Source organism: Erithacus rubecula, assembly GCF_903797595.1.
Source record: "Erithacus rubecula genome assembly, chromosome: 13".
In the NCBI taxonomy this organism is placed as follows: domain Eukaryota; kingdom Metazoa; phylum Chordata; class Aves; order Passeriformes; family Muscicapidae; genus Erithacus; species Erithacus rubecula.
Window position 1 is genome coordinate 1,069,995 of NC_136665.1, and position 19,386 is coordinate 1,089,380.

A 19,386-nucleotide genomic window follows, 5' to 3' on the forward strand; every position below is an offset into this window, starting at 1 on the left:
AGATCCCAGATGACTTTTTCCTTCCTTTTTCACCTCAGATAAACAAATGAGTCCATCACACATCACCTTTACAGAATACTTTTTTTCTTTTCAAAGTAGGACCCAAGACAACATGCAGATTTTTTTTAAACTGGTTTATCTCTTAATAGCAGTAATCTTCACTTACGAGAGCTGGTGCAATACAAATTCCCCCTTCCAATCCTTCTTCCCCCATATAAGACAAGGGCAATTTTTCATGTTTTACAGAATCACAGAATCATTTCAGTTGTAAGAGACCTTTAAGACTTAATTCCAACCACTACCCCAAAATCCACATTCATTTTATCTTTGTAGCTGTCAGGATTTGAGGAATGTAGGGTGCAGGGATGATGGCAAAAGACAAAAATGCAGCAGAGCTGTTGTCCCCTGGGCTCTGACAGCAGCAGGGAGGGCCAGGCTCCTGCAGCCAGCAGGATCAGGCATCCCAGGGGAGTTCCTGCTCCACCTCACTCTCCAGAGTGATGCCTGCCAGCCCTTGTCCCAGAAGCCTCGTGCCAAAAGCCTGGCTGGTGCCAAGCCACAGGGAGGGGAGGGGCAGCCATGGCTCTGCACAGCACTGCCAAAATTCCCTGGAGCTGCATGGCCAGACACACCCAGGTCCTGGGATGACCCTCCAGCATGGAATGCTTCCCGTGGGCCAGGAGCTGAGTGCTGGTCCCAGGGCTGGGGACACTGCAGGGCTCCAGAGCAGCCCACACTCCGGCTGCAGCTGGGAGGGAGCCAGCAGATCAGCCTCCCAGCTGAGCAGGGGCTGCTGCACACTGTATGCATCGTTTTCCTGATTTATCAAAGTCCAGCAGCATCCCCACCTCCCCTGAGACCTGGCTCAGCTGCAGCTCACAGGTGTGAGCACCCTTAGTGAGAATTTACCTGCACACAGGTGTGAGCACCCCCAGTGAGGATTTACCAGCACACAGGTGTGAACACCCTTAGTGAGAATTTACCTGCACACAGGTGTGAACACCCTTAGAGAGGATTTACCTCCACACAGGTAGGAGCAGTCTTAGTGATGACTTACCTCCACACACCTATGAGTTTATTTCAGCAGAAGAGGAAAAAAACAAAGGAGAGAGACCAGCTATCTGCCCTGCTTGATCCACTTTCTACAGCTCAACTTGACAGGCTGAAAAATGAAAATCTGCCTTGTCTCACAGTACGTGGCTTTTGAATGACATTCCCAAGGAATCAATTTGTAAGTAAACTACAACTCGAGTAAATCAAAGGACAAAAAGGGTTAAAAAGAAGAGCAATGCTCTGGCAGGAAGCCAACAAAAAGTAAGAACTACATGTATTGCTACATTTCTTTCTGACTTCCTTAAAATTGGATATTGACCCAAAATCCCCTACTTTGAATACTATTCTGTGTTTCTTTAAAAATACCTGAGAATTTGCACTGCCAAATTGCCTGTGTTTGTAAAACAGAGAGGAAGCTGCAATTACTTGCCCACTTCTATCTCCTTAACCCACTACTCATTTTCTTTTCCTATTTCCCACATGATCTCACAAGCTGCAAATGACAGAAGTGGGTTTTTTACCTGCAGAGATTGATGCTGTTGATCATAACCCAGGACCCAGAGGTAAGTAATTTTGTGTACGTTAATTATTGGTAGGAAGAGCAGTCTCAAAAGTGGATGACAGCTGAATTAGGGGTGCTGAGTACACCTTCCATCACCCCAATCTCTGTTCCATAAGCCACATGGCAGCTCTAAGCCCTGTGTGATGAAATGCTGGTGCCTTTCCCAGACTGGAAGAAGAGAGAATCAGCTTTTCCTTTTCTTCCTGGCTGAAGAGCCTGGGTGAATGACCTTTCATTTGAGCACACTGAAGTGCAAGCAGCTCACACAGCTCTGTGCAGGCTCCCTGCTCCCTCAGCCCTCACTCATCTAGGGCTTTGCAGCAGGCTTTTTATTTCAAATTGCTAATTAGACAAAGTTAAAAAAAACAAACCCAAAACTAAAAGCTCTTGGGGGACCCCATTAGATCAGCACACAGATTCTCCTCTGCTCTTCAGCCTTTTTCCCTTCCACACCTTGTGTAGAAGAGAAATGCCCCATGGAGATGCAGGTCTCTAAAACAACCTCCAGTTTCATACAGTGTGTTCAATTCAGAGCCTAGAGGAGGAACACCAGCTTTGCCTGGCTTTGAAATCCCACCCCATAGAGAAGCTTCCAGGCTCTGCCAGAAGGAATGGGGGAATTGTTACCATTGGAAAAGTCCAGCCATCAGCCCAGCACCACCCTGCTCAGCACTAAGCCAGTCCCCAGTGCCACATCCACACGTATTTTGGAACCCGCCCTGGGCAACCTGCTCCCAGCCTGACAACTCTTTCCATGAAGAATTTGTTGCTAACATCAAACCATCACCTCCCCTGGTGCTACTTGAGGCTGTTTCCTCTGGAATGGAGGTGATACTCTGATCTGCTGTGCAATCTCTAACACTGAGGGACTGAGAGCCCAGGTGCTGAATTCACCTCCTGCAACTCTGCTCAGCTCCCATCCTTCTTTCCAGACAACTTCAGCTGCACATATGCAGTGTTTCAGCAGCACTAAGTTAAATTCCAGCTAGTCCATCAGTTAATAAACCACTTTTATTTCCCACACAGAAACACCATTTGGTCATCCTCTGTTTCAGTCACATATATCCTTGTCACAGGAAAATACCTCTGTTTGCCTTGGCCCTTCCAAAACCAGGTGTCATAAGGCATCCCCTAACAGGGAACAATTTCTTCCTAACATTGAGTGTAAATCTGCTCTTAGTTTAAAACCATTCCCCCTTGTCCTATCACGATCTACCCAAGTAAAAAGTCACTATTCATAGAACTGAAAATCATTTAGGGGCTTGTTCTAACTGCATAAATTCCATCAAGCACCAAATACACAGTAAAAGAAATCTCTCTAAAGAGAAAGGTTCTTATCCTTCTTTCAGATGAGGTATTTAAACTCAAGCTCCATTAAAACCAGTGGAAACTACCACAGCAGGCTGATACCTATCCAAGAGATAACAACTTCCATTTGTAAAAAGAAAGCCCTGAAGTGACAACCCACAGTTTTTAGAGTGATAGAGAAACCTGCTTATGTGCTCATTAAAAGACAATTCAGAAATAAATTACTCATTCTGATGAACCAAATTACTAGCAAACAGAGGACTGTTAAATGCTCCTAAATAAATCTCTGCAAGCCTCAGACTCTTATTTTCTTGATTGCATATGTAATAAATACCAAGAGCTCGAGGTAATACAATATGCAAGAGGACTGAATCATTTTTTGGCCATAGGAAAGGAGATAATTTAAAAATGTTATGTAATCCTAACAGACTGACAGCTGAGGTAACCACCTCATGACAATCTATCTAAAGAACTATATGAAGCATGGCATTGTCCCAAACTCCCCTCTCTCTCATCATTCATTCAGTGAAAACTCTCATCCATGTGCAACTTTTAATACTAGAAACTGCTTTCACTATGGAAAGGAAAACTTTACCCAAATATGATCTAAAAAGCTTAAATAACTGCCAGAAATAAGTGGAGAAGTCAATTAAAAGTAGAGGCTGTGCTGCAGTGAGTCCCAGGTACATCTTGTGGTACAGGTGACAGGAGGGCAGCTCCATGGCAGTGCCAAATCCATGGGCTTAACCTGAGTAATGAAAGCCCCAGACAAGCACAACCAATTATATACTCACTGCAGCGCACACTTTACTGAACACCAGGCTCCATTTTGCTCACAGGAGGGTGAGGTTGACTTCAAAAAGGAAAACTCCCCTGCACAGCTCAACACCACCCAGAAGTTGGAGAATGAACCTCCAGCCCACACCTCACCTAGTGCAGCAAGACAAGAAGCAAAGGAAAGTCTTAAAAATCTATTTATGGCCAGGTAATTCTGATGGGAGTGACACCTGGTAAGACCTACACCCTCCTCTCCTTTAGCCCAAATGGAACGAGAGTCAGCAAAGGCTCTGTTGTACCCCAGAGCTGACAGGTATCTCCCCTGGCACCACCCATGTCACACACACAGCTCTATCCCATCTCTGGGGGTCCAAATTCACACATGGAACATTCTGCATGGACCTCATGGCACCTCAGAGCACTGCAGCCCTCCAAGCTCCAACAAAAATTGCTTTGAATCCTGTGGTTTTGTTGCTTGGTTCACCACCCACCCATCAGCCTTCTTAAAACTTTTATTTGCCTATGAACCTCAATAGCAGCAGCTCAGCCCCTGTTACACATGTGACAGCTGAGGCACAGTCTCCATTTAGACCCTTGCACCCCATCACTTCTAACCCCCTGAAGTTTAATTAAAGCTGTAGAAGGCAGACATCACATTGGGAATGTTCTATACAGGCAACCACTCACTGAAAAGCTGAAAGGAAGAAAGATTGATTCCTCTCACACACCCACACAAGGACCGACACACATTTCTGCAACCTGGGCTTCACAGTTCCAGACTCAAGACTTGAGACAACCTGAAAATTTGAAATGTGAATTTTTAACCACAAACTTGTTATAAACTGGAGTTAAATTTAAAAGCACAGCCAGGAGCACCAGTCATTTTTAGGCTGGAGGGAGGCTGAAGGGCTCGGCAGACAAACACTGCCAGAGCTCCACAGCAATGGGAGGAGATGCTGATATACAGGAGCTGAGTCAGATGGGGAATACACAGCTTGAGAGCATCTGCAGAGCAGAATGGGTGAGAGCTCTGCTGTGATGAGTCACCAGAGAGATGCAGGAAATGAGGATTACTCAAAACAGGAACCATTATCAGAGCAACATTATGTTTTATAATGGGAAATTAATGTTTTATTCAAGGGAAATTTGCTAGATATAATTTCTTGTATCCAAGCGAGTCTAGAACTCCAGCTCCACCTTGGATCTGATTTTCTGCCCAGTTCTGTACTCCTACAGTTGCACAAGCCTCTTGATTGTGCCTTTTCACAGGCTGGGAAGCTGGATGGCATGAATGGGATTTATATGTGATGGGATGCAGACGTAGATGAGCAGGGTTTTGAGGTTTTTAATAGATAAAAGCTCTTTGGGAATAAACATTTATCTCAGTATATGGTATGAAAGATAAATGAGCACTATAAAATCTCCCACAGATTTTGAGAAGGACTCAAAGAATATCCAGCTCCAGCCTTATCCAGAAATGTAAACAGTTTAAGGGGGTGGTTGTTGTCCACAGTCTGCCAGTAATTAAGCACTAATTCTCTACCACCTACAGAGCAAGACATTGGAGAGGAAGAATGGCACATTGCTAAGAATGTGCTTTTCAGTCAGATTCCTGCATCTCCATCATCCTCACTGAGCACTGCAGACCTGTCCTCCCCATGCCAAACCCAGAGAAGACCCCAGAGATCCCCAAAGGCTAGGTTAGGACAGATTATTATCTCAAAATGAGGCATTTCCAGAGTCAGCTGCAATTGTTCCAAAATATCAATCCAGCAGGAGGACAGGGAGAAACATTCCCAATTCCCTCAAGTGGGGCTCTCATCTATGATAACCAAATCCTTGAAAAGACCTTCACTCATTTTACCAAAACATTTTCCACATTATTTGTAGAGTTTTTTTCAGTGGAAGAAGATGAAAGGCTTAGTTCCTTATCTGTAATTAGACACGCATTTGCTATGCATTCCTGGGACAAATAAACCAAATTTACCTTAATAGGGTGCTTTTATCCAACTGAACTACTTTAAATTTGCTACTGCTTTGTTGCACAGTAACATTTCACAAATAAAAACCAAACCCAGAGCCAGGAAAGCAGCATTCCATGGCTTTTCTCTTCCAGCTCTACAGACCTCCCTGGGTAAAAAAAGGAGGAAAGCGTTTAAGCATGAAGGATTTTTCCCTTCCCAGTCTCCAGGCCCAAGCAAAGCCTTCCTGGAGCTGCCTGGTGACATCAATCACATCCAGACATCCCCACCCTGGGCTGAATCCATGCAGCTCCACATTTTGTGGGGCTCCTCCAGCCCACTCCCAAGGCTGGCTTTGGAGGACACACTCCAGGCTTGGGCCAGACCTCTATTTGCAATTTAGACAAGTATCTATGGCAACTGTTGGGTTATTTGAAACCATTCCCATTTAGCCACCTAAAGGCTGAATGTTAGACAAAAATCCCAGCCTGCCCATCAGGTGCTCCTCCAGCAGCTCAGGGTGTGACAGGATAGGACACTCCTGTCTGCTCCTCTCCCTTCCCCTGCACAACATTCCAGGCAAGGCTTCCCTTGCCTTCTCTAGGGACTTCTGTGGGTCCCAGCAAGAGAAATGCCTTGGTTTGGCTCTCATCCTCTCAGGCTGTCTGGTTCCTCTTCAGTTCTTCCTTGTTCAGTGACCTCAGCTGCTGCAGGTGCACCCAAGGAGAACAGCTGGGAGAGAGAGGTGTTCCTACTGGGAAAGGTGTTCCTGCTGGGAGAGAGAGGTGTTCCTACTGGGAAAGGTGTTCCTGCTGGGAGAGAGAGGTGTTCCTACTGGGAAAGGTGTTCCTGCTGGGAGAGAGAGGTGTTCCTACTGGGAAAGGTGTTCCTGCTGGGAAAGGTGTTCCTGCTGGGAGAGAGAGGTGTTCCTGCTGGGAGAGAGACGTGTTCCTGCTGGGAGAGAGACGTGTTCCTGCTGGGAGAGAGAGGTGTTCCTACTGGGAGAGAAAGGTGTTCCTGCTGGGAGAGAGAGGTTTTCCTGCTGGGAGAGAAAGGTGTTCCTGCTGGGAGAGAAAGGTGTTCCTGCTGGGAGAGAGAGGTGTTCCTGCTGGGAGAGAAAGGTGTTCCTGCTGGGAGAGAAAGGTGTTCCTGCTGGGAGAGAGAGGTGTTCCTACTGGGAAAGGTGTTCCTGCTGGGAGAGAGAGGTGTTCCTGCTGGGAGAGAAAGGTGTTCCTGCTGGGAGAGAGAGGTGTTCCTGCTGGGAAAGGTGTTCCTGCTGGGAGAGAGAGGTGCTCCTCCTGGGAGAAGTGCTCCTGCTGGGAAAGGTGTTCCCAGATCCTGCTGGGAAAGCTGTTCCTGGCAGGAGAGGTGTTCCTGCTAGGAGAGGTGTTCCCAGACCCTGCTGGGAGAGGTTTTGTTGGATCCCAGAAGTCTGGGAGTTTTGAGCTTCCTGTGGTTTCTGACACTGACCCCATGGAGAACACTGCTTTTGACCTGAGCCCTTGGAGAATGCTTCCAAATTTGAGTGATGGAGTTAGAGTCATGGGTGTGTAAATAGAAGTGTGTGATTTCACATGGTGAAGGGGTTTGAATTGGAGGTTTTTATAATGCAGTAATAGGTATGGGACAAGATGGGGGCTTTTGGGTGCTGTTTCCTCCCTGTGTTCCTCCCTCTTCATGCTTTCAGGCACTTTCTGGTTGGACAGTTAGTGCTGCACTGAGGGTCACAGGAGTTTGGGTATGGGTCAGAAGTGTAAATAATATAGGTGTTAGCTCTTTATTGGACTGTTTAGCTTTAAATGACCTTGTAAGTAGCTCAATTCACCTCCATTTTGCTCACTTTTAGCTGATGGCTGGAAGTGCTGCAAAACTCTCTGTACTTTAGATAAGATTTAATGAACAACCAAGTCCAAACACAAGAAATACATTTCCTTCATGTTTTTAACCCTGGCTCTGAGTGAAGACAGAAGAAACTGCAGACAAGCCACTAATTAAGTTGGGCAAATACCACCTTTACAAGGCTCCTGCTGAGAGAGGTGTCCCAGACCCAGCTGGGAGAAGTTCCTGCTGAGAAGAGGCTTCCCAAGCTCCTGGCCACCCCACCCCAGTCCTGCCAACACCCCATCCTGCCTGAGGGCTTTGTTGGCTGGGGAAGGACTGCAACAGCAGTGAGCAGGAACATGAACCACAGAATTCCAGGACAGTTTGGGCTGGAAGGCATCTTAAAGCCCACCCAGTGCCACCCCTGCCATGGCAGGGACACCTTCCACTGTCCCAGGCCGCTCCAGCCCCAGTGTCCAACCTGGGACACTGCCAGGGATCCAGGGATAGCCACAGCTGCTCTGGGAATCTTCAGCTGCCAGGGCCTCACCTCCCTCACTGGGAGGAATTCCTTCCAAACATCTCATCTAAACAGTAAAGGGTAATGAACAGCTTTTAAACTACTCTCTCCTTAGAGGGTATATTAGATTTTTCTCTCTGAGGAAAACTGTGAATCTCCTATTTTTTTAAAAAACATGTTTTAAATGAAAGGTGATGCCTTTGGGCAGCCACAGGACTCCACGGAATGGAACCTTACAAATAGCCTCAAATATCAGATTATTTGAAACATGTTGTAGAATTTGGCACTCCTTTAATTTTGTAGGTGATGTCCAAGGCATACATTTCCATGCTGGGAAGAGTTTATTCATCTTCTTTACAAGCACAACACCTGACAAGCAATTTAACCTCCTAGTAGATTAACACTCTTCCCTGTTCTGAACATGACTTGCTGTAAAAGGCAGAAATCTGTCAAATTAATCAATTTGCATAACTGGCAGTTATGGAAGAAAAATCCAGGCAAGTGTTGCATCCAAGCAGGAAGCCAGGTGCAGTGTGTTCACACATCCTTGTTATCAAGCTACAGCCACAAATGCATTTGCTGTGCTATGTTTGCTTTGCAGACCAGGCCCTGCTTTGCATCACTTTGAGGATTTTCTGAGCCCTGGGGCTCAGCTCAGCTCCCCAGGCACAGGCTCCCTGTTTCACTGGGGACACCTCCCCTGGCTTGACCTCCAGTGACCAAAGCACCACACTGGTAAGGAATGTGCAGAAATTTCCATTTATCTACATGCCAAGTGTTTGCACTGAGCCAGCCAGCATTCCCACACACCCATGGAACAATTCTGCCACTTCTAAACTCCTGCTTACAAAGATTTGATTTTCAATTTCAATAAATTGTGGCAACAGCCATCACTGTTGCAGAACTGAGCTCTCCCCTGCTCTACAGAATAATTCAGAGAAGGTGTAGGAGCTATTTTAGCATCTGATGAAGGTGGATTTTTAGTCCACACAAGTAGTTTAAAGTTGCTCAGCAGTTTGAAAGTCAACAACCAAGTCTTACTACCAGGGAATATGAAAAGAGGACAAACAAGACAAAGGCATTTTCCAGCCTCAACACTTAGATCCCCAGCACACAGCCAGAAGTTCCTTGGCACTTTTTTAAAGCCATTTGATACCCAACAGTCTCACACACACACACACACACACACACACACACACACACACACACACACACACACACACACACACAGTGTGCCCAGCAGTGCTGGCTCTATTTACACACTCATCCTGCATGCTGTGGGTGATGTCTGTACTGAACACCAACTCCATGGGCTGTTCTAGACCCAGCCTGCACACCCACACATGAGGGTACAGCTTTGTGCTGCCTCTCCCCAGCTGCACAGCCAGGCCCTGAGCTGGGCTCCACACGGAGCCGCCTTCTCTAATTACACCAACAAGCTGAATTAATAAAGGTTAAACTTTACCTTCTCTGCCCCGTGAGAGGCAGGGCCAAACAAACCTGCCCTGTACACTAGAACTGATGGAGCAGCAGAGAGGGAACAGGTTATTGAGAGCAGATAATTTACTTTTCATCCTTGGGACAATGCAGATAAGGTAACAAATATTCCATACTGAGAGTGTCATGGGTCACTCCACCAAAAACATCACTGCCAACCTGCCTTCTCCTGCACTGCACCAACACTTACTCCTTCTCACTTGCCACAAGCCTTGGCAGCTTTCAGGTTCTGAATACAGAGCAGATTCAAGCAGCAAAAGGAAAATCTCAGCAAGGTGGCAGCAAACAGCCAGTCAAAACAAATGAGGGGGGGGTCAGAAAACCTCCCTGGCTCATCTTAGGGAACAGAGTCATTCACCACATCAGCAGTGGGGTATCCTGGCCCTCCAGGAAATGGACTCTGTCCTGAACCTTGCAGGAGAGTGAGAGAGAGAGAAAGTTTGGATGTGATCACCTCTGAGGTATTTTCTAACCTTACTGATTCTTCAATTCTATTATATACAAATATCTATCTATCTATCTATCTATCTATCTATCTATCTATCTATCTATCTATCTATCTATCTATCTATCTATATGTGTGTGTTTCTTGCCCTTAAAATAGAAAATAGGAAACTGCTGTGAAGATTTCTTCACTAAGCCAAGACTTGCTTCAAGAAGAGCAGCATTCTGACCTAGTATGAATACAGCACACAAGGACAATTCTCATTCTAAATACTTACAAAACTGTGCAATTCCTCTGGGTTTAAAACTGGCCATATGGCACAAAACTGACCATAGTCCAGATATTTATGCTCAAGTGCATGATCAACTTTCTGTGGGAGTCTGAAAGTGTCTGTGCCACATTTGAAACACGGCAGTGAGAATCTCAGCTCTGTGACCCTGGCAAGAGTGGGGGAAGCACATTAATCAATCAACACCAGCTCTTCTTTCCCAAAGGAATGTGTTGGGTGATGCTGGATGAGCAGGCATCGAGTCCTTTCCTGCCTGTCATGGGAAGAGGAGCTCGTTTGTGACCCCCAGCACCGTGTGGTGCCAGGGGCTCAGGGCTATCAGCTGCACGGCCATAAACACCCATTACCAAGACATTCAGTTTGGGGAATTTACAAACAAAAGGGACAAATGGCTATAATAACGTATTTACATTGTGATCATATGCTTTAGGAGGTATTCGTTTACTAGAGATTAAATGTAAATTCTGGGGGAGGAATTTGAGTCTGACCAAAAATTGTAACAAACAAGTAAGTGCTTTGTTACTGCAAAGGAAGCCTTGTGAACCAAGAGCAACTGCTGTATGCCCATGTGAGACGTAAGGAGTTCTTTCTTAAAGACAGCATTTCATTTTTTAAATTTCTAATGCTAAACAGTTGCCCTTCGCCATTTTAAAGTAATGTCAGAGGAGCAATACAGCTAAAATGAGTGCATACCTAAATGAAACTAATGGGGTTAACATGGCATTGACAAGACAGGGTCTGACCTTCAAAGTCTTTTTTCAAGGAACATTATTGACTCCACTTAAAAGCTGAATAACAAGCCAGCACTCTCTCTGAAATAGCAGGGTCAGATTTCAAAGCTGTGTAAATCTGTCCACCATACCAAGAAGAGCCTTCAGTATTACCTAATGAAGGTCAGATCCTATGGCTGAAGGGGTGCAGACAAACAGTGCTGATGATGCACTGGCTCTCTGCATGCTCCAGAGTGAGAATGGCTTGGGGCTGAAGGCTAAAGGAGGCTCAGCCTCAGCCCTGCAGGGTTAAACTCGTTCAGCCTCCCCACAGGAGTGCACCAGTGCTCAGCCTCAACTGCCCTCTCTGCCACATGCCACAATGTCTCTGCATACCAAATTATTCACACTGAAGAGCAAATGTAAGAGCTGACTCCAAAAGCTCCTGCTCATTCTAACTGGCTGGTTACACTCCTCAAGGATAAGAAAAGCAGCAGTATAGCTCTTTTTCCATCTCAGCTGGTTATCTTCACGTGGTGCCATGGCAGTGAGAGTTCCTGCCTGTCCCACAACTTGTTCTTGGCCACACCACAGAACAGACCTGCTCCTCTTGTCCCTGGGGACCAAGGGTGGAGGAGAAAGAGCACAGACATCACCAGGAAAATGTTCCCAGGGCCATAGGCTGAGCAAGGCTAAAGTCTACTTCAAGAACACATGCAAAGCACATTCATCACTTTAAAGCATTGTCCCAAACTTTTGACACCACAGCACAAGATTTTGGAAAGTCTCCATATTTATCTTCCACCAGCAAAACCACCATAGTCAATCCAAACTGAGTGAAATTCAACATTTATGGAACCTTCTAATATAAAGCCAGCCATCACTGATGGCCACTATGCTGTTCCTTTGATTTCAATGTTTGAGTTCAGAAATGCTTATCAACCTTGATCCACAACTAGGAAAAGTACAAGTTTTATCATTATTACGTGAGACATTACTTAAGTATATGTTATCTTCAATAAAAACAGTTCCTCAGAGTGAAGCTCTTACAAAATCATTTGGCTAGAACACTGCGGGTTTGAATCTGGAAATGAAACCTACCAGCAATTCCAGCACCAGGAAAATTAATGAACATTGCAGAGGAAGGATTCTTGGATAAGAAGGAGAATTATATTAATCTTCAGCTGCTTATGGGCCATAAACAAGAGATTTTATAGACGTAGCTGCAGAATTACAGTCGGGTGTAAGGAAGTTTTAAAGCCATCAGCTGGAAGCTTGGTAGCCAAACCCTGACAGCCCTTGGCAGGGATGTGGGATGGGTGTACAGCTCCCTGTGCCACCAGGCACACAGTGCATTGCCTTCACAATCTTATCCTAAAGTCTCCCTCCTAGTTACTTCTCACCATCATTATTAAAAGAAAAAAAGGTTTCTTAAACACCATCCAACTTGCTCAGAGCTTCTTGTTCTGCTTGTTCAATGCAAAAGAACTCTTTAACCCTATGGAAAGAACCATAAAAAGCCACCATTATGTAAGCTCCATTTTCCTTACAAAGATACATTTTCACCAATTTGCATTTCACAGTCATGAAGTTCACTTTTGGAGTGACAGACCAGACAAGTTTGGGCACGAATCCCCTGCAGACAAGGCAGGGTGTGCTTTGCTGGTCAGACTGAAATGAACATAAAATAGTGAGAGGTGAGCAGAGAAGGAAACTGAGGTACAGCCAGATGTCCTTGTTGCAAGAGCTCATACATCATCTTCTCAATTCTTTTTTTCCCTGCCTAGGAGCCAGCTCCAGCCAAACCCCAGCTGCCCTGCTCCAAACAGTACTCTGCCCCTTTTTATCAGCGCTCACTGATGATCCTGTACTGAGCACACACTTGCTTTTCCAGTTATTTGGATTTTGGCAACCTCTTGACTTCCCTTAGACCACTGGAGGCATGTCTGCCTGCATTTCTTTCCTGCAGCACTCCCAGAAGAGTTCTGTACTGGTCCCCAGTGTCTGGTGGCCAACACCAGGCTGCAGAGTCCCCACACCAAGTCCCCATGCTGGGCAGCAGCCCCCCCACCCCCTCCAAGTTTCTAGAAATAACATTTCTACAGACTCACCTCATACAAAATAAAGCTCACCCTAAGCATTCACCTTCCTTAACCCTGAGAGACCCTCACATGCCCAATTCAGATAACCTTGGTGGAAGGGTGTTCAGGAGTAGCACACACTATTCCTTGGGCAGTACAGGTCACTGCAGCTGCAAGTAGTCACTTGCCCTGTGCATGGCAGCAGTAAGGCTGTGATATCTCATCTGATGATTTTCATTGTTTTTAAGATGTAGAGTTTACACACAGGAACAGCTCACCAGAGCATCAGCTTTTACTACACCTTTTAAAACTTACTGATGCAAATCCTCCCCTTTCAGGCAACTCTTTATATTGTTAAAAGGTTTTAAACCTAAAGAGCTGTTGAAGCCATAAATGTTTATTTTAGTACTTGGTAATTCAAAACTACAGTCAAACAACTCTGAGCCCTTCTGGACACAATAGGCCTCCCTGTGGTTCACAACAGCACCACAAAAGCAAGCAGCACTCAGACACCAAGGGGAAGGAATTACTGCTCTGGGGGTTTGTATGAATGGCTCCATTTCTGTTGTAGGAAGGGTTGGAGAAGCTGCAGCCACAAGTGCAGCAGCGCGGTCAATCTTGGAGCGGGGCAGGCAGGGCTGGAGGGGGGCAGGCAGGGAAGGAGGGGGGCAGGCAGGGAAGGAGGGGGGCAGGCAGGGCTGGAGGGGGCAGGCAGGGATGGAGAGGGGCAGGTAGGGTTGGAGGGGGGCAGGCAGGGATGGAGGGGGGCAGGCAGGGATGGAGAGGGGCAGGCAGGGAAGGAGGGGGGCAGGCAGGGATGGAGAGGGGCAGGTAGGGAAGGAGGGGGGCAGGTAGGGATGGAGGGGGGCAGGCAGGGATGGAGAGGGGCAGGTAGGGTTGGAGGGGGGCAGGCAGGAAAGGAGGGGGGCAGGCAGGGATGGAGGGGGCAGGCAGGGATGGAGGGGGCAGACAGGGATGGAGGGGGCAGACAGGGATGGAGGGGGCAGACAGGGATGGAGGGGGGCAGGCAGGGATGGAGGGATCAGGCAGGGCAGCCCCAGCATCAGCCCAGCCCGGCTGCCCAGCCTCCCTTCCCACCCCACTGCCACCATCTCACAGGCACCCCATCAGCAGCAGAGCACCCAGGACAGAGGGAAGCAGCACTCCAGCAGGCAGTGATCACTCCATCACAGTGGCTCTGGCACGCTGCTGCTCACAGCCCTGCAGGGAGCTGCCTGCTGTGTCCCAGACACACACAGCCATGCTGGAGCAAGGCAGGTGGCTCCTTGGAGCTCTGCAGCCCCCTGCCCCTGGCAAAGGCAGGGAAGGGGAAAATGTGCAGAGATTTACTGACCCTAAATACAGCACAAATACTTCTTTCTCCTACCCCTCTCCCAGCCTTTGGCTGAGCATAAACAGCCCCAGTGCTTTGGGATGGTGATTTAGGGCTTTCTGGTGGCTTTGGAAAGGAATCGGTCATCTCAGGCACAGCATACACAGACTGGGAACAGTCAAGAAAACATAAAACCTGCTCACACGTAAGGAGATCTTTATAAAATTCCAATTACTTGCTGGCGTGTTACCTAAGAATCCCTGAGAGGTAAGAGACATTGCTCGCTGTGAGGCCTGGGGTAATGAAATTACAAATCCTTTCATGAGTAAGCATATGCTAGAAAGTACATTTATTTGGCCTACATATTTGAAACTGTTCAAAAGGTTATTGTCTCACAAAATCTGGATCAGCAATTACTACTTATACTTTCTTTTCTCTAACAAGGAGCTATATTCAGAGTTGGTTTTAATTCCTTGGTGATCGATTAGAATCACAGACACATTACTGTAAAGAAGTCTCATTTAAATTCTGTTTTCTGAAGGAGTATCAATCATGCATACCAAAAAAACATACTCTCAGGTACTTACTATAAATAACCACCAAATGGAGTCCCCTCAAGAAACCTGGTGAGCCCAACAGTCTCGTCTGTTCAAGTGGGCAATTAATTTATACAAGAAAATTCCCATCTTATTTTTATGCTTTGTCTGCAACATGTTTGAACTGAGATTCAATGTTCTTGTTGCAAACCACAGATGGAAGTGACCTTGCATAAATAATGACTTTTACCTCTACAAAACAGGTAGCTGAGCTCTCCAGAGGGTATTTAATGGAGGCAAGGCTGGCAGGAGCTGCAGAGCACACGTCTGTCCCTCCTTACAGACTGTACTTGCCTGTTGTGATCCCCAGTAATTTACACTGAAGGCAGCAGCTGACACCTTAATTTTATCAGTAATAGAGAGCCCCCTTCTTACACATATCTGTTTATGATATTGGAAGGTACTGGGGTTTGAAAAGAACTCAAGATCTGAGCATTTCTTTAACTATTTAGGCTCTTAAAAGTGGGCAGACATCTGACTATGATGGGCTACACAGCTTTCAGCAAAGCATGGCACCCAGTCTTGGCATTCTGTATACCAGGCTTGTGCCACTGCACAGATCTTTGCAGCTTTAAAGAGGATCATCTAAACTATATTCTCTAACTAAAGACAACTAGTTCAATATACAGCTATGGCTTAAAATATTCTTTAAGATAAAGGGCAAAACAACCCCACTAAAAGCCTGACACAAAAATATTGGTAGCCAGGAGCTCATGACCTGTGGCTAATATCTCAGTTTTAGAAGGAAGATGCACATGAGGAATGGGAAAAGGATGGTGGTGGGGAGGGTTTGGGCTCCACAGCGGAATTCTTGCAAAGAATAACATTCCCAATGCAGAGCCTGCAGCTCTGAGAGGCGCCCTGAAACCCAGCCAGCTGGAAAAGCAACAGCAGGATGTGACCCAGAGCAGCTCCCAAAACACAGCCAGGCAAGCAGCAGCCATGCAGCAACATGTCCAGAGCCATCAGGCAGACACAAACCCCAAAGCCCCAGCACTGACCCCAAAAGCACAGCCCTGGCTGGGACAGGTCTGGACACCTGGAATGCTGGCATACCTGCTCCCACTGCTCACCTGGGACTGCTCCCAGCACTGCACACTGACCCAATGCTGCCTACACTGACAGCAGGAGAAGCAGAGAGCCAGGTCACATCTGGCCAGCTGTGCCTGCAGATCAGATACTCTGGCTACTGTTTATTTCAGAGCCTGTGAACAATTACTCTGAGAGCACTCCTCTGTGTCACATGGGCAGGTTTGGGTCTTCCCTGCACCTTCTGCTCACAAGTCCATGCCTGAGGTGACAAGAGAAGGGGTACAGGAGGAATCAGGCCCTCACATGTACATGGGATGTTTTCATTAATAGAAATGGTTGAATTATTTCCTTTTTTCCCTCCTAAACTAGCATCTGGCTGCCTAATAAAGTACAAAGGCCATTTTTTGCAGAACAGATAGACACTTTTCCATTTTATGGTATTTTAGTCTTCCTTTTTCTGCAAGTATCTCAGCCTGCTTTATTCCCATTCGTGCTACCTCAGAACTCCACCTACCAATGAAACCCCTGAACACTGGGCTGTAATTCATGCTGATTCACACTTGCTGGCCCAGAGGCTTTTTCTCTTTGCACACCAGTCTCCTGAGGTTTATTTTTATTCCTCAGATATTCTATTTTGAGGGCTCAAAGCTGATTTCTTTCTGTTACAGAAAGGACTGGAATAAATAGAGAACACAGGATTAAGTCTGAGGTAATTTAAGTAAAAATGAGACAACGCCTGATAGCAAAAAAACCCCAAATAATTGCAAATTGAGTTTGTTTCTGAAAGACCATACAAGAATTCTCCCACCTCCAGTGCTTTTTATGGTGCAGAAAGATGGACAAAGGGTGCTCAGGGAATACTTCCAAACCCTCACTGCAGGTCTGCTTTCACAGAATCACAGAATATTCAGGTTGGAAGAGACTAAAATGATCATCAAGCCCAACTCCTGGACCTGCACATGGATCTGTTTGTCCTTCATTTCGGAAATTCAAGGTCATCCTTCTCCAGGAGTTTCAGAATCAGCAAACATGCAGAATATGGGTAGGTTGAAATCTCAGCTACATCCTCAGAAGTTTCACAGGAGCCCCCCTGTAGCTCCTGCCTGGTCAGGATCCACCTGCAATAAATGCCACTCTCACATCCACTGATCTCAGCTCCCCAACTGGTGCAATTCACTCCAGCTCGAGAACAATTATCTTTCTCTTTAAAAGCCACCACGATAAAAAACAAATCACCAGTAGTGGAGGAGTTGAAGTGGAAGAACACCTCCACTCTGAAACATGACAGGTCCAGCTAGACCCAAACTGCTGCTGAACCTGCCCAAACCAGAATGCAAATCATGAAACATTCACAGTGAGGCTGCTTGCTACCTGAGTTACATTTATCCAAGGAACAGCACTCTTCTGCCAGAGCACGGGGAAATGGCAGAAAGTGGGAAAATTACAACAGAATTTGATGCTAAGTTCTTGAAATATGTTTTAGTCAGCCCTGCCCTGATCAGGGTATTTTTAGGATGACGAAATAGACAATACAGAAATTAAAATTTCCCCCATTTGCTGCTCTTGCAGTAAGTGACAGGGTAAGATCAATGTTTGGAGAGAGATTGTATAAAGAGAACAGTCTCCATTAATCTCATGCCTTCCCATGGTGAAAGCACTTAATTTACACTTTCTCAGCTGAGTAATTACCTCTGCTATACTCTTACAGCTCCTCTAGGAACAGAGTAGCTGAACACAGGGCAATACTACAGATGAAGAACAATGAAAGCAGAAAGAAAACCAAATCACAAAATAACCTTTCCTAAGCACCAAAGTGTTCCATGTTGTTTCCACCATTAGATTATGTAAGAACTAGCAGAGAATGAAAGCTCAGCTACATATACAACTAAAGTGATTTATGTAGAATAGAAGTCATAAAGCCAAGTTTTTAACCAAAGGCATCAGGATGCAACCATACGAGTTCTGGGGCCAGGATACAGCTCAACAGGAGGATCAAATGCAACAGCCACCTAACTTGGGCTGAAAGTCTCTCTGGAAGCTCCCATAGTTCTCTAAACTTTTCTAAACTCTGGGCAAAAAGAAACATTAAACAAAACATAAAAATAAATCTAGAATGGCCATAGAGTCACAGAAATGTACCCCAGAGCACTCTGCTGAAAACTGGTGGAGCAAAACCCTACACATTGCCAAAGTGGCTGCAGCATCCTTAGAGAACAGCACTACAGCCCCACAGGCTCTCAAAATCAGGGGATTGATGTAGTTTACATCATGCTGATGATTCCTGAAGGGACCAAAGATGTTATTTGGCAATTCTGGTAATTTTGTCATTTTATAGTTGGAAATACTGCACAAAATTTATGTTTTCATTCTGTATCTGTAGGCGAGATTAATTTTTCTTTCAAGACTGACAAATATCTTCACTCCCCCTCCACCACTGGCTCAGGAGTCACCAAAGACACAAGATGTATGTGTTTTATTACTCAAAGCACATGGAGCTGCTCCCATGAATCACAGGCACGTCAATTAAAAGAGCAGAATGAGTGGAAACACTGCTATCCCTAGGCAGGAGCACTGGCCATGGCAAGAAAGAGCCCTCATTTCTGGAGAGGGTGCTGTAGCCCTCCCAAAGATCTTCCACCACTGTTCCTGATGGGAATGGTGGGGCAGAGCAGGGGCTGCCAGCCAGGTCCCACCTGTCAGGGACTGTGGGTGATGGACAGGGTGTGGTGCCACCAGCACTGCCTCCCAAAACACACAGCAGCTCCCTGGGGCAGGGAAGCAGCAGCCTCAGAGCTGCAGCATCTGCAGCCAGACAGAGAGTTCTGTGCTCCCACGGGACATTACTTTTTCATTTCTGCCTCTGCAATATTTAAAGGAAATTTTAAGTATCTCAGCTAAGGAGAAAATGGGACCCAGTGAGTCCCAAGCCTGCTTCTGTCAGCTGAACAATTCATGTCTGACATGCCATCCTCACATCTTGCTCCAGGCACCCCAACCTAACCCAGCCCCCAACCAGACCCGTCTCAGCCAAGCAGTTCCCGGGAATCACAGACTGCAAATCACCCCAGCAGACTCTAAAATCCAGTACTTAGCTCTGCTGCTGAACACTTTCACCCCGACAGACTTTCTTCAACCCTCTCATTGAAAATTTCAGGGTGCTCCACCCATTTTTCCTTTTTTGTTTGAAAGAAAGGGCTACCTACACAGCCCAGGGGAAACAGCACTGCCTAGGGACTCATCAGTATGCTCTGCAAGCACCCTCCAGTTGAGTCTCGTGAGAACAGTTTGTGTCACATCTTGAAAGAGGAGGTACTGCTCTTGATTTGATGAAAAATGAATTGGAAATGTGAGCTGTGTAGGTGCTAATTTACAGTGATGAAGTTTGCATTCATTACAGTAAT

General features: G+C 46.2%; 2 protein-coding genes across 6 annotated transcripts in view; both read right to left on the bottom strand.

The window, feature by feature from the left end:
* LOC306807311 (uncharacterized protein) overlaps positions 1 to 19,386 on the bottom strand; it is a 1,031,843-nt gene that overhangs the window by 277,846 nt on the left and 734,611 nt on the right. The gene's annotated exons all lie outside the window — the stretch shown is intronic.
* The window catches only part of FBLN2 (fibulin 2), a 91,151-nt gene that overhangs the window by 44,943 nt on the left and 26,822 nt on the right, over positions 1 to 19,386 (bottom strand). The gene's annotated exons all lie outside the window — the stretch shown is intronic.